The sequence below is a fragment of the Haemaphysalis longicornis genome, unplaced genomic scaffold (genome assembly GCF_048455015.1).
Source record: "Haemaphysalis longicornis isolate Haplotype H1 unplaced genomic scaffold, Haemaphysalis longicornis Haplotype H1 scaffold_5, whole genome shotgun sequence".
In the NCBI taxonomy this organism is placed as follows: Eukaryota; Metazoa; Arthropoda; class Arachnida; order Ixodida; family Ixodidae; genus Haemaphysalis; species Haemaphysalis longicornis.
In genome coordinates, this window is record NW_027526385.1 from 24,711,741 (window position 1) to 24,725,159 (window position 13,419).

General features: G+C 45.4%; 1 protein-coding gene across 2 annotated transcripts in view; it reads right to left on the reverse strand.

The window, feature by feature from the left end:
* Window positions 1-493: 493 nt before the first annotated feature.
* LOC144137959 (TNF receptor-associated factor 5-like) overlaps window positions 494-13,419 on the reverse strand; it is a 199,709-nt gene continuing 186,783 nt past the window's right edge. The window contains exons 1-2 of one of the 2 annotated variants that reach the window (XR_013315773.1): window positions 7,848-8,597; window positions 494-3,177 (exon numbers count right to left, since the gene is read on the reverse strand). The gene's annotated coding sequence lies outside the window, so the exon portion shown is untranslated. Of the gene's footprint in view, window positions 3,178-7,847; window positions 8,598-13,419 lie in introns of those variants that run through there. The other variant, XR_013315774.1, reaches the window with a different exon arrangement.

A 13,419-nucleotide genomic window follows, 5' to 3' on the forward strand; every position in this document is an offset into this window, starting at 1 on the left:
CTTTAGCCTAAGAGATGCATTTTTCTCAATTTTGCATCGACGTTATTAGATAAACTTGCGGTGTTGACGCCAATTTTCGCACCAAAAATATTTTTGCTAGCATCACGGGCCGTATTAGGTCTTTAAACTATGTAGCAAGTGTTTTTATATCATTTATCCGCAGTATATAGTATACGGTCATAATCCTTGTGAGCCAAGTGTCAAATTACACGACATTCGTCGAAGCTCATTACATGACATGTCGATCAGTGTACACGTCACTGATTGCTAAGTTTTTCCTATGCAAAAAACACAGCAAAAGCCCGGGGAATTCACTGAGTTGAAAATAGGGCACATAAAGCTTTGCCTCAACACCACAGAATATTTATTTATTTATTTATTTATTCATTTATTTATTCACTTATTTATTTATTTATTAAATTCATTCATTCATTCATTCATTCATTCATTTATTTATTTATTTATTTATTTATTCATTCATTTATTTATTTATTTATTTTGAGCACCCTAAGTGCCCGTCAGGGCATCACATAAGTGGAGGGGGATGTGGTAATACAACACAATTGCAAGGCAGAGGAAAGCAAGCAAAACTACGGTTGAATGAATAGGTGTAAGTGTGAATACATGAATAGCGCACCGAAATCACAAAAGCAGAGAACAAGGCGAACTAGGGCTGAAGTTTGAGGTGAGAAGAAGCTCAAAATAAGAAATTGTAAATATTTCCGCATGAAGGAATGCGAGTAAAGCGGCCTCAAAGCTGGATCCGTTGCAAACAGGATAACCTGATACTATGTCTATGGATGATAATATGCCCATGATATGCCCATAATATGCCCTGGTGGATGGTAATATGCCCACAATTCCCTGAAAATTTCCAGTACTGCTCACACAGCGGATTTACAGGGCATCGGGTAAGTACGCTTAGTGCTTTCTTCCTAGCTCTAACTGGGGCCAATCATGCATTGTGTGGTTTCTCGAAAATACCAGGATTGACCAAGATGTGCGATAATTTCTCCGAACATCACTGTTGATTTAAACCATACCCCCTCCAGCTTTTATATAGCTGTATTGTTTATTTGTGGCACGCAACCTTAGATCACGGGTTTAATGCTTTGGAGCATTTCTATTCCCGGTAACTGATTCGCAGCGTAGAGTGAGAGAAGCCTGGCAGGAGCCTGGTGTCCTTGGAAAGTTGTGCATGGTACTAGGAGTGGACGAGCTGTTAAGCGAGGTAATGTCAACCACGGTCGGCGAAGGCAACCGTTGATCATTACATTCCGAGTCTCCAGGCCTTTGTCATCATGTTAAATTTAGCGCGCTTTTGAGGGCACATTCTTTGACAGTTATTCGCCCTTCAAATGCGGCTCTCTGCCCTCCGTTCAGTCGAAATCACCAGAGTGCGACCGAATACGTTAAAACAGCTGTTACTTGCGTAAGTAGTACAAACCCCACAGTGAAAACCCATGTTGGCGCACTACTTGCACTATTTATCTCTATAGCCAAACACGGCTCGGAATTTCTTATAGAGGAATAAATATCAAAATGGATTTATGACGGATTGGGTGAAGTTCGGTGAGAAATACACGCAGAGATAGATAGGTACTTCCTCGCTTACCTAGAACAAGAAACAGCCTTGCCTTCGAAACTGGAAACCACAACAGTCGTGCTGCGGAGTCTGACTAATTCCCCACTTTAAAGCCAGCGAGTGACAGTTTAAACTGTGCACTTCTTTCTTCTCCGGGATACTTAGCTTTCCCTTCTCTTGAGAAGTAAGACATCACCCCTGAGAGGGCATATCATTGCTACAAACTTTATTTTGAGCAAGTCGATCTGAAGTACGTTCAATTTGAAGGAAAGCATTCTTTGTGTTTCACTGTACAATAATTTCTCAGAGCCGTGTTTCTACCATACTACCTGTGCAAACGTATTCTTAACGCATGAACGTAGTAAACTTGCCGATTATTTCTAAAATTATCTTCTATTCACGAGGCGTTTGGCATCAGCGGGGTTTCATAAGACACTGTGCGTATGGACATACCCTCACTAGAGCACCTCGAGCCTTAGTAGCAACTGATCCTCCTCAACATAACCATCACGTTCGATGTCACTTGACTGAAACCTCGCTTCGGGAAAATATACGGGTTGGTTGCTACTGCCCCCTATTGGTCTACAATAATTTGCCTTATTATCCTCCGCGGTACTAGGCATCCCGCCAACGTGCAGTTCCTGTCTCGTCTTCGGGTGGATGAGGCTGAGATTCATTGCTTTTGTAAATGGCCAGTCAAGGAACTCGTCCTCTGTACCCTCGTGGAGCTCAATGCGCAAAGCAATGTACACGATGTCACCCTCTTTAATAAAAATAATTCCCCAAGAGATTAGGTAGCGCTGGAGATAAACTTTGTCGCTCATGGTACGAGAGAAACCTTCTTTTAGTGCTATTGCTTTGAGGGCCGCATATCCCTTTATAACCTGCTGATGCGTTTTTGGGTAACTTGGAACCGATCCTAATACCGAGGTTATGGCGGTAATCAATGCTTCACATTTTTCATTGAAAACGGCTTTCATCTCAGCTGCGTTGCGATCTGAGGCAGGCCCAAACTGTTGTGTTAGCCGATTGATGTCCTGGCAAAGTTTAGTAAGTTTTCCGCTCTTAGAGTCAGTCTTCAAGGACAATTGAGCAAGCTTAGCGTCAAGTTCGCCTACTCGTTGTTCGATCGTTTTTTCCTGTGCTAGCAGCGCTTTTATCTCCGCTTCGTTACGATCGAAACGATCGCGAGTTTGAGTCGAGGCGGTCCCAAAGTGATCTGTTAGTGCTTCCTTTAAATGATTTATGTTGTGGCAAACGTTAACGAGCTTGTCATTCTGCGAGGCGCTCTCCATGGACAGTTGAGCAAGCTTAGCGTCTAGTTTGCCTACTTGCTGCTCTACCTTTCTTTCAAACGCTGCGAACTGTGTATTTTCGCTGTTATCTGTCCTCTGTTGTGTTAGAGATGCCGAATGCAATACAAGTGCTGCACATTGAGATTTCAGGTGTGCACAAATGTCGTGGCTCAGCACAACTGCTGAGCAGGTGGGGCAGCGGGTCACGTGGTGCCGGCAATCGCCGTTAACATGCTGGGCGACCTGGGAAGCCGGGAGGACAACACGGCAGCCGTTGGCTTCGTTCCAGCAGTGCACCTACGTGAAGGAGAGGAGAGAAAACGGCGAGACATATAGAAAACGACATAGTGTAAGTTTCAGTAAGAAAAGGTCCGAACAACTTCACCGCCAGCAGCGCAACTAGGAAAAATTGGATTGAATTCAGAACATTCTTTGCGTTTATCGTGAGACCAGTGAGACTGGAGGAGGGCAACAACGTGAGAGGTACGCGGGGAGAAACCACAAGAGTCAGATACGTGGCATAAGTCGTAGAACTCGTCGTTCGACGACATCTTCACTGACGTGTGAAGTTACGTGGACATGTTTTGCACGTGTCATTTTTGTAACCCTGCACTTATAGCGAGGAGCACCATTGGTAGCAACATTTACACAGAAATGCGAAGGTTAAGTTATTCCGCACCAACGGTCACAAACATTTGCCTGCCTAAATTTTCCTTGCGACGGGGTGGTTACAACGCCGTTTTGCGATCCAAATGCAATTGTGGTACGTGAATCGTATTTGTGGGCTGTGGGCTGTGTGACAAGTTATTCCAAAACTGGCGGCCAAAGTGAACGGAGGTAAGGTCAGGTCATCGGGTGTCTGTAAACATATATTACGGAAAGTGTGTGAACGGTCAAGTAATCTATTGCATTTAGTTGCAGCGAGAACATGCCGCATCTGGTTAGTTTTTTTTTTGTTTTGTTTTGCGTTAACACCCATTTACGCTATGAACAGGCCGCATAAGTGGCAAAGTGTCAGGTGACGACTTGTCGGCTCAAAGGTGCAGCTAAATACCGAAGACACACATGCACACGTTAGTTACTTTTAGAGTCCTCATATCCTTATTTCAATGTGCAGGATAGGTAAGCTGCCCGGATTGCGGCCTTAATGCCGGTTGTCATCTGCAAGCTCGTCGGTATTTCTTTCGTGGAGGAAAAAAGCAACGCACAACTCGAATTTTAAAGATGTGCAGCTTGCACGTTTTTTCGATGTATGAAAGGCAAGGATAACAACCATGTTAAGCACATTGCTTTGGTTGTTGAAAATTTTTACTCACAGGCCTGTAAACGTTCGCTGACATTTGTCGCACGTACAGTAGTTCATGGCCTGAACCTTCGTAGCAACATAGAACACTGCGAAAGCTGAACCTACACACGCTGATTAAAACATAATGGAGTCGAAGGTTGCACAACAGAGAACTAAGGGGGCGCGTGGCAGTCTGTGGAGGCGCCACCACAGCCACTGGATTTTTGGAGTCGTTCAGGTTGTGCGGGAAGGGGGCAACAGGTGCCTCGTCATGCGTAGAGGCCACCACAGTATCCACCTAGACGCCACCTAGGCGCCATTTTCCAGAACAGCGGGTGCCTAGGCTCATGCACGCTAGCCGGTGGAGACAAACCCGCGACATCGGCATGTGGCCTTTCCTTCGTACCAAATATATGTGTTTCTCTCAAAGCGCTCAAAGCGCGCTGTCAGCGATGTCTCACAAGCGCTGTCAGGGGCCGCGATTATGCTTTTCACATAGGTGGTTCAGTCTATGGGGGTCGAGCTTGTCCTGTACGACTGCACCCATCGGCCGAGATTCGCCGCACCCACCGTTCGTGTCTTTATCAATAAGAGACTGCCTTAGCAGCCACGAAAGCATTTCCAACAACTGGCTAATGCGCTGGCTAATGCGCTAACCTGCGGAATAAACGTTTGATTCCTCCATTCGTTCTCTCCTCCTGTGTGCTGATGGTTGGTTAGACAGACCACACCCGAGTCCTTGTGATTAACAAGCAGCGCCCCCCAATTTCGTTTTTGCTGTCTGGCGCCCGGAAGATACGCAAATCATGCTTGCGGCGGAACACGCTGCTCGAAAGTGACGAGCAGACTTTGGCTAAGGATCAGAAATCTCCCGTGTACATGCGTGCATCGGTGAAAGGAAGGTATAACCAAACAGTTTTAGCCGCCTCAACAAAGGAGACAGCGAGTAATAGTTATATTAAAGCCTGAGGTGCTCTTCCCAGTGTCCCGCCAGGTAATGACGTTACTCCTCTACAACCCTCCCCTTTCGCTTCCCTTCCACAAGTTCCTACGTACTAACCCGCCTTCTCGCCTCCCTCTACGACCCTCGGTCATTGTACCCTCTCTTCAACTTCACTTTTACTTCCTTTCTTCCTAATTATTCCTAATCATTCCACTCTCCCGCCCATAAACGCAGTCTCGCTCATATGTACCACGCAAGGCGAAACCAGGCTTGAACAATAAGGCCCTCCCCCCGTGCGCTTTAAGTCAAGGCTCATGTTTACTCCAGTACTTCACGAAGCTCGAGTAGAACACACGACTAGAATACACGAGTGATTACTGCCAGAGAACGTTTGCGGGGAAATACGGGAATCCATCGTAGGAAAGAACTCAGGCGGAGCAAATGAGATTATCATTTTCACGGCAACGGCTGGTAGCATCCCACATGAGTATGTTCTACGCCTTTAGTTGCGTAGGATGCTGCGTGGACAGGTGCAATTTTTAAAGCAAAGCTTTCTACCTTTCCCATCCGACGGTTCTTTCGTTGCTGCGGGACAAGAAACTCCCAACGCGGCAGGGGGACGGGCAGAGCGCTTTTCACTCACGGAGCATAGTGTAGATGGCGCGGCGATAGGCCGCTATTGCCCAGCGTTCCCCGCGCTCACTCCGGCGAGGGCATCGGCGGGACCCTTTCGTGGGTTCTGTCGTCTGCTTTTGTGACGGTTGTTTTTGGGCCTGCTTTGGCGCAGTTTCGCGTCCAATGCGCGCTTCTTTCGCACGGCTTGATTAACTTGTTCGGCAGCCCCTACTGGGTAACCCGGACCCAACGGAATTAAGGGGTGGTACGGGAAAAATACGTTAAGGATTGGTTTGCAGGACGGGAATACAAAATGTAGAGACCCCATTCAGACATCTGGCCGCTATAAAAATGCTATCTTTTGCGCACTGCCTGCAATGAATTGGACTGCGCTTTCTAAATTGGTGATTACCAATTCGGTTGCGTTTAAACAAGTCTTACAAAAGGCGAAAGGAACAACTGGTTCTTTTGAATAGCGATTATAAAAGTTCCCTCAGCTTTCTCGCAATTCTCAAACTTACTAAACGAACTACTGTAAATCAGTATAAATTGGAATCACTAAGCGCACATGGCGAATTGTTTTTGTGTCTGCGCTGGTGGTGTAGCCCCGCGCTAGACCATTAGGATCGCTAGGCTCCGCTGTCGCACCCTTCGAAAGACGTTCCTCTCCGTTTCCTTTCGCCGACGCTTGGCTAGGTTACAGCGGCGGCGTCCGCCCCTCTAGCCCGTCGCGGCCGACACTTCTGCTGCGTTCGGAACGCCGCCCCCGCGAATCCCAGGTAAAGGCTTGCAGAATATCTGGTTTCACTCTTTTTGGAGCCCATGTGTGGATTCAAGCGACGTCGTATGAGCAATTGTTGTGGGTGTCGTTTACAGCTTTGCTTTCCAACCGTGGATTGGAGCCAATTTTTTTTTTTTTTTTAAACCAGCTACGCCTAGACTGTAGAAGCGTCGAGAGATGGTGAAATTTTACACGACTGCGTGCATCGAAAGTCATGCCTAATAATGCTATGATGCCATTTATACAGTAGGGCCTGTAGACCGTACGCAGAATGTTGGCCGTTCCATGAAATTCAGTGAGAGCAAGTGCGTCGATTTAACCCTTTCAGCCCTGAATTTTTTCTTTCTACTGGAAAGATTTTTTCTATGTGGTTTCTTTAATATTTGTACCCTATTAGTTTACAAACAAAAAATTGAGCTTGTGATGCATGTAATTAGCGATCTACTGGCATGAGAACTCATTAGGTCATTAGGCAATTAAAATTTTAAATTCGAGTAGAGAAATATTTTTGCTTGTTTTCCTGAATTTTGGAAAGAACTTAACCCACATACAAAAATTGAAGATGGTAGTGCAAATATTTTTCGATTGACAGCCATGTAAACTAACTATGACTTCAGTCCTTGGAGTCACCCTGACGTCAATTTGGTCTTCACTGCAATGCCGGCCTCTTTCATGTGTTCAGCTATAGCAAAAAACGAACAATAGTTATATCAATCGGAAGGGGCATCCTTAAAGAACTATTTCCAGAAAACTATCTGTTTTCGTTTTGTTATCAAATTGCTAGAAGACTTTTGGTTAATGTCCTAAATATAGGACACCAGGGCCGAAAGGGTTAAATAACGTAGTTGTGAATCAAAACCTAAAGTAAAACGTTTTGCTTTCTCAAAACTAAACAAATATATCAAGCTAACTAACGCTAAAATGCTTAATTTTTCGCCTCATATCACAAATTCACTAGCGCAAAACCGTGGAACGGCGAGCATATCAGGGCTGTACGGCGGCTTGAAGTCGCGCAGTGGCCGCTGCGTTAGCCGTTTATAGAAATCTAGCGAGATATGATTGCTTTCTGAGTTCCCAATTTTTGCGCGATAATAATTACAGGGGCTTTACCGATCATGCCACAATAATGCATTCACATCCACACAGGTTGATGGATTCACAACTGCGCACATCCGCAGTTCTCTCAGGCAGTTTTGGATTGCGGTGGAACGATAAATTTTATGCCTGATCAACGGAAATTGAACAGTAAGGTGAGACCTAATGCTCGTTCTTGTTAGTATAAGAGCCAAGCCTTCCCCATAACAATCCGTCGTATGGATCCGCCCCCATCCATGAGTCCTCACCTTTCTCCTCAGCAGCTGCTCCGCCCGGTATTCCTTGCTGCTGACGTCGTCTCTGTCACAAACTTCCCCGTCTAGCGGACAGACACACTCGGATGGGGTCGCGCAGCCCTCGTAGCAAGGTTCGCAGAGGGTGTGGCCACACATGAGAGTATACATCAACCTCGGAATGTTGCCACACGCGCCGCAGATTCTGGACGGCGGTATGGGCTCCACAAACTTGAGGGGCCTCCTTTCAAGGTATTCCGAATACCCGACCAGCGCGAACTCCTGTCTGCCATGAGCCATGTTCAACGGCGTGTAGAGACCGTGGCCGTACGCTGTCACCGCAGTCGCTACGAGAGCGTCTGGTCAGCAGGACGGCAATCAGCCGCCCTCCTGGGTCTTCGCCGGACGCGGTTTATCTGCCTTATGAGATAAGCGCGTCGATATGCTCCGGTGGCTGCACCGTGCACGGCCAATTTTACTAGATAGGATAAAGGCCACTTGAAAGTGCCTGAACGATCGTACATGGCATTCTGCTGTCACTCACATCGAAGGCGTGAAACAGAAAAATGGGAAGCCAGTTCTACACCTGTGAAATATGGTGCAAAAGAGAAGCAGAGCGTCCCGCTTGAAACATGAGTCGGCGCCGCCTTGCGTCACGGGTATCTCAATGCGCTGGTGTTTCCGTCCCGTTTGTGTTGGCAAGGATTATCCGCTTGCGTTGCACTTCCGCTTGTTTGTTACCAACTTCCGGATTTGCTGCTCTGCCCTGGCGTAGAGCCTCCGCTTCGGTCTTCCTTGCTTGTGTTCGTTGCGTGGTTGTTGGCTGCGGAATTTGCCTTTGGTTCAGTTTGCATGGGAGAAGGCTTCGCGTGCAACCATTCTAGCTGACGAAATGGGATTTAATTTTTGGGGGGTTCTAAAGGAAGCCTAGGTGGACACGAATCATGATCTCTAAACGTTCTGACTTTTCATCATAATCAGCGGGTTGACTTACCAGCAGTGCGTTTCTGGTGGGGCACTCGCCATTACTGAGGCTACCAAAGCTTTGCTCTGGAGAATGTGTTTCATTCTAACAACAAATTCTATGGCTCATGAATTCGCAGGGTCCTTTCGTAAGTAAACCGTAAGCAATCTGTGACGTGTGCACATAAAGCTGTGATGACTTGCAGTGCAATTTGACCCTCCGCTTATAAAGATGACAGCCAAGTTATCAGATATGGGACATAAAAGATGTAAAAACACTTTGTATCCATTAAAAAAATTATGGCAGCAACCGCGCATGACCAAAGAAACACATTTCTTCAGGTTAAAATTGGCGTCAACATCCCAAGGCGACCAAGTAACGTTGATCCAAACGCAAGCAAAATTTAGGACGGCAGCTCATGCAGGTACGAAAAACACGTTTCTTAAGGTAAAAATGTACGTCAGTTCCACAAGGCGATCAATTGATGTTAGTCGAAAAGTGAGCGAAAGGCGAGTGTTGCGCTAGAGAACCTAAAACAATCTTTTAAAGCGAAGCTTTTCACCTCTACCCTCTGCGTACGTTGGTGTCAACAGAAAGCTACCGCGAAGGAATAAAAGAAGTTACTGGCACCGCCAAGAATTGAATCTGGAACAAAGAGAGAAACGTAGTGAAAGCCCGTTGTATTGCCGATTGAGCTACCAGTCCACGCGGAGACGGCGTAGACAGACAGCGCTCTTACCCAGCCCATCTGCAAGTTTACCCCTTGCGTTCTCGCTGAATGCCACGTGATAGCTTCATACGACCTCTCCCGCCGCTGTGCATTCTGCCCACGGCACGTGTAGCGGCCGCGTGCGCGCCATGAGTAATAAAAATTAAGGAAGCTCACATCAACGTATGGCATCTCACTTCTCCGTCTCTGCCGCCGATCTCATCGTATCCGTCGGCGGCGGCAGATACAGAGGAGAAGTGACATCGTCTAAGACCGGGTTTGAGGTTCCTTTAATTTAAAAAAGGTGTTTTCACTCATGTACTAAATCATCCACCGGTAATGAATCAAGCATTGATTTACCCTAGGAAAGAATATCTATTTGAAGTAATAAAGGGTTCGCATAAAATTCACTTCTCTCTGGTTTAACTCTTTTTAGAGCCATGTGTGCGAATTCAGGTAACGTGGCATGGGTAGTCGTTGTGGGTGTCGTTTACAGCCCTGCTTTCTGACCACCTTCACAGGGTGCATTGGCGAGCAGTTCTTGCGTATCTATTTCTATTATTAGCTTTTTAACATAATTTATCTGTCTTATTCAACGCAAGCTCTGCTGAGTTATCATCTTCCCTTCCGTCACCACCGCCACATTATCCTCTGCTGCTATGTAACAAGTTGACGGCGTGACCACAGAAAACGAGAATCGTTATTATCGGTTGTATTACGCCGTAGTGATGGCAAAACACTACGTCGGAAAACTTCAGAGAGTACTGCTGCCGCCGATTTGCTCATTCGTGAAGCTGGAACTCAGTTATCGAAGTAATGACTAAAACAGTCAGTTTTATTTGTTATCTTTCCCTCGAATTAGACCCCGTGACCCGAAAGCTTAGTAGGAGGAGTTTGGACATGTGCCATGTGTCGGGTTTTTTGAACAGCGCTTGTAGGAACTTTTTTTATTGCTGCTACGCCAAACTAATATCTTCTGTATTATTCCTAAACATAAAAGAAAACACGGGACGTTATTACTCCGTTATCGCTGACTTGGAACAAGTGAAAACTATTATTTTACAGCAAACCTGTACACCTTTACCTCACAACGATTTCATCACGTGGGGAAAAACGATATCTGTTGGCAAAACCGCCAAGGTACTAAGACCTAAGACGCCGAGCGCATGGGTCAGGCTAATAATGCATACAACATGCAGCTCAGAATTCATGTACGGAAACCACAAAGCAAGCATCCAAATAATATGGATGATAAGGCGCCTATGAACAATGGGACACCACCACCATGTGTTCCTGGTAAAGATTATGTTTGCAGAGTATCTCTGAAGCCTGCGCAGGACTAGTCTCACTAAACAGACCAGTTCTTGCCCAGGTCACCGCAAGCATGCGTCACGCTGGGTAGGGCCCTGCATTTGTCGCATCTTTGGACACAATTATGCTGCTGAAATTCCTTTACACGCGGTATCTTTGATTCGGATTTGGAACGACGTCAGTCGTGCGTAGCCGCAGAGCAGGGAGGACAAGCTAAGCTTACCATAGTTAACCGACTAATACGAAAAAACAAAAATATGGCGGCGCCCATGAACCGTATCTTTGTAAACAAATGTCACGTAATGCGAACTGATCAATTATCATGGCTGCGGCACGAACCAATACGAGATACGAGAAAAGAGCGCCGATACTCGGTAAGCTTATCTAGTGACACTAGCCGAGCGCAACCGACAAAAAAAAGCCTGCCAAGACGACGAGAAACATTTAATACCCTCCTCCACCCCATTTACAGTAGTTTCCAACCGCTTTGCTGGATATCCACTGTCGCACACCTTGATGGCCACCAACTTTTTCAGTCACTAGAAAAAAGTTTTACACCGCGTGACATGCGAAACAGCGCCAGCTGCTAATTCACGGGGATTTCAGGTCACCGATTGGATGTGAAATGTTTTGCCCTATTTCAAGGCGACTTCAGCCGCCATTTCGAAGCTGTTACGTAATATCATATCATTTTTATTCAGGCATAAATTGTCAATGTGTGCCGTAAATGTCTCTGCCAACTGAACATACTATGTCATTTCTAAGCCAGTCATGGAGACAGCGTGACCTAGAAGCCATATTGGGGCCCTGTGGCCCAGAGTTACTCAATATAGACAGTTGCGAAACTCCGCTTCAGAATCCGGGCGGCGCTAGCCCCCCCACTCCGTGGAAGCTGAGGGGCAAGTCGACGCGCGTGGAACCTAGGAGATAAAAACGGAACTTCGCTAAACTATTATTATTCAAAATTCTTCTGTAAAATCAAGATTGCTTTTTAAATTAAAACACAATAATTACGTAAAATTTACTTGTGTTTTTGCGGCTTTTCTTTTTATGACTTACGGCAGCAGCCGCAAGCACTTGAGTACTGCTTCAACCTCCTGCCGACAGACGACAGGCTAGTCAACTTGCCCCGTGCTTGCCCCGGCGCAGGGGGGCAACCGAAGACCGGCTTTCGATACATGGGGCCTATGGGGAGTTTCGCAACTGTCTATATCCAGTAACTCTGCTGTGGCCCTATTCTCGACTGCACTAATTCCCGGAAAATTCGCCAAGTTTTTTACGTAAGCACAACGTAAGCAATCAGTGAGGTGATGCACGTATAGCTCTGAGAACATGCAGTGTAATTTGACGCTTCACTCATAGAGACCTCACCCAAGGTGTAAAATATTGTGCATAAAAGATATAAAAACAATTGACATTGAAAATTAAGACTGTAGCAGAGGCTGGCAAGAGAAACACATTTCTGCAGGTCGGAAGTAGCGTCAACACCACAAGGCGATCGAGTAACGTTGATCCAAAAGGGAGCGAAAGGCAGATGTCGAGCTAAAGAACACCACACAATTTTTTTTACTGTACTAATTATTTATTTCAATCGCTTTTAGTAACATAGTTGCGATCTCTACTTCAATGCAAGCTTTGTTGCGTTATCACCTACCCGGCCACCACCACCGCCACGCCATCGTCTGCTGCTATGTTACAAGTTTATGGCGTGATCACAGAAAAAGACGGCCGCGACGATCGCTTGTATGACACATTAGATCAAAAAAGCGCTACGCCTCATAATCGCAGAGCGTACTGATGTCCCCGATTCACTCATTCCTCAAGCTCGACTTCAATCAGCGCCGTAACAAACAAAAGAGTCACTTTTCTTTGTTATTTTCTCTTGAGTTTGATCATGTGACCCAGAAGCTTACTGGGACAAGTATGGACAAATGCCACGCATTGGGTTCTCTTTGTCATGGAGAGGCTTGTACTGCCCTCTTATGTTTATTTATTTATTTATTTATTTATTTATTTATTTATTTATTTATTTATTTATTTATTTATTTATTTATTTATTTATTTATTTATTTATTTATTTATTTATTTATTTATTTATTTATTTATTTATTTATTTATTTATTTATTTATTAGAGTACCCTCAGCGCCCTTAGGGCATACAGAGGGGGTGGGTACAACATTTCATAACTGCAAAGGAATAAACACAAGGAAAAAAACAAAGAAAAGAAACAAGTGTGAGAAACGCAAATTACGAAGGCAACATAAATCAACTGAAAAAAAAAGAGAATGCCTTTGTAGTAAGAATTCAATGTAGTAAGAATGTAGTAAGAATGTTGTGGTTACGCCAAAAAATCATTTTTATTTTCATGCCAAACGTAAAAGCAAAATACTGCACGTTATTTGTATGCTGCATGATCGCTGACTTGGAAACAGTCGAAAGTACAATTTGTTTCGGTATAAAACATGCTTTAAACGGCGCGTTATGCGAAACTGCGCCTGCTGCAAGTTCGCGGGCATTTTGCGACGCCGAAGGTGGGAGAAATTTTTTGCGCTATTTCGCGACAAAAGCAGCCGCCATTTTCAAGCTGTTACGTAACATTACG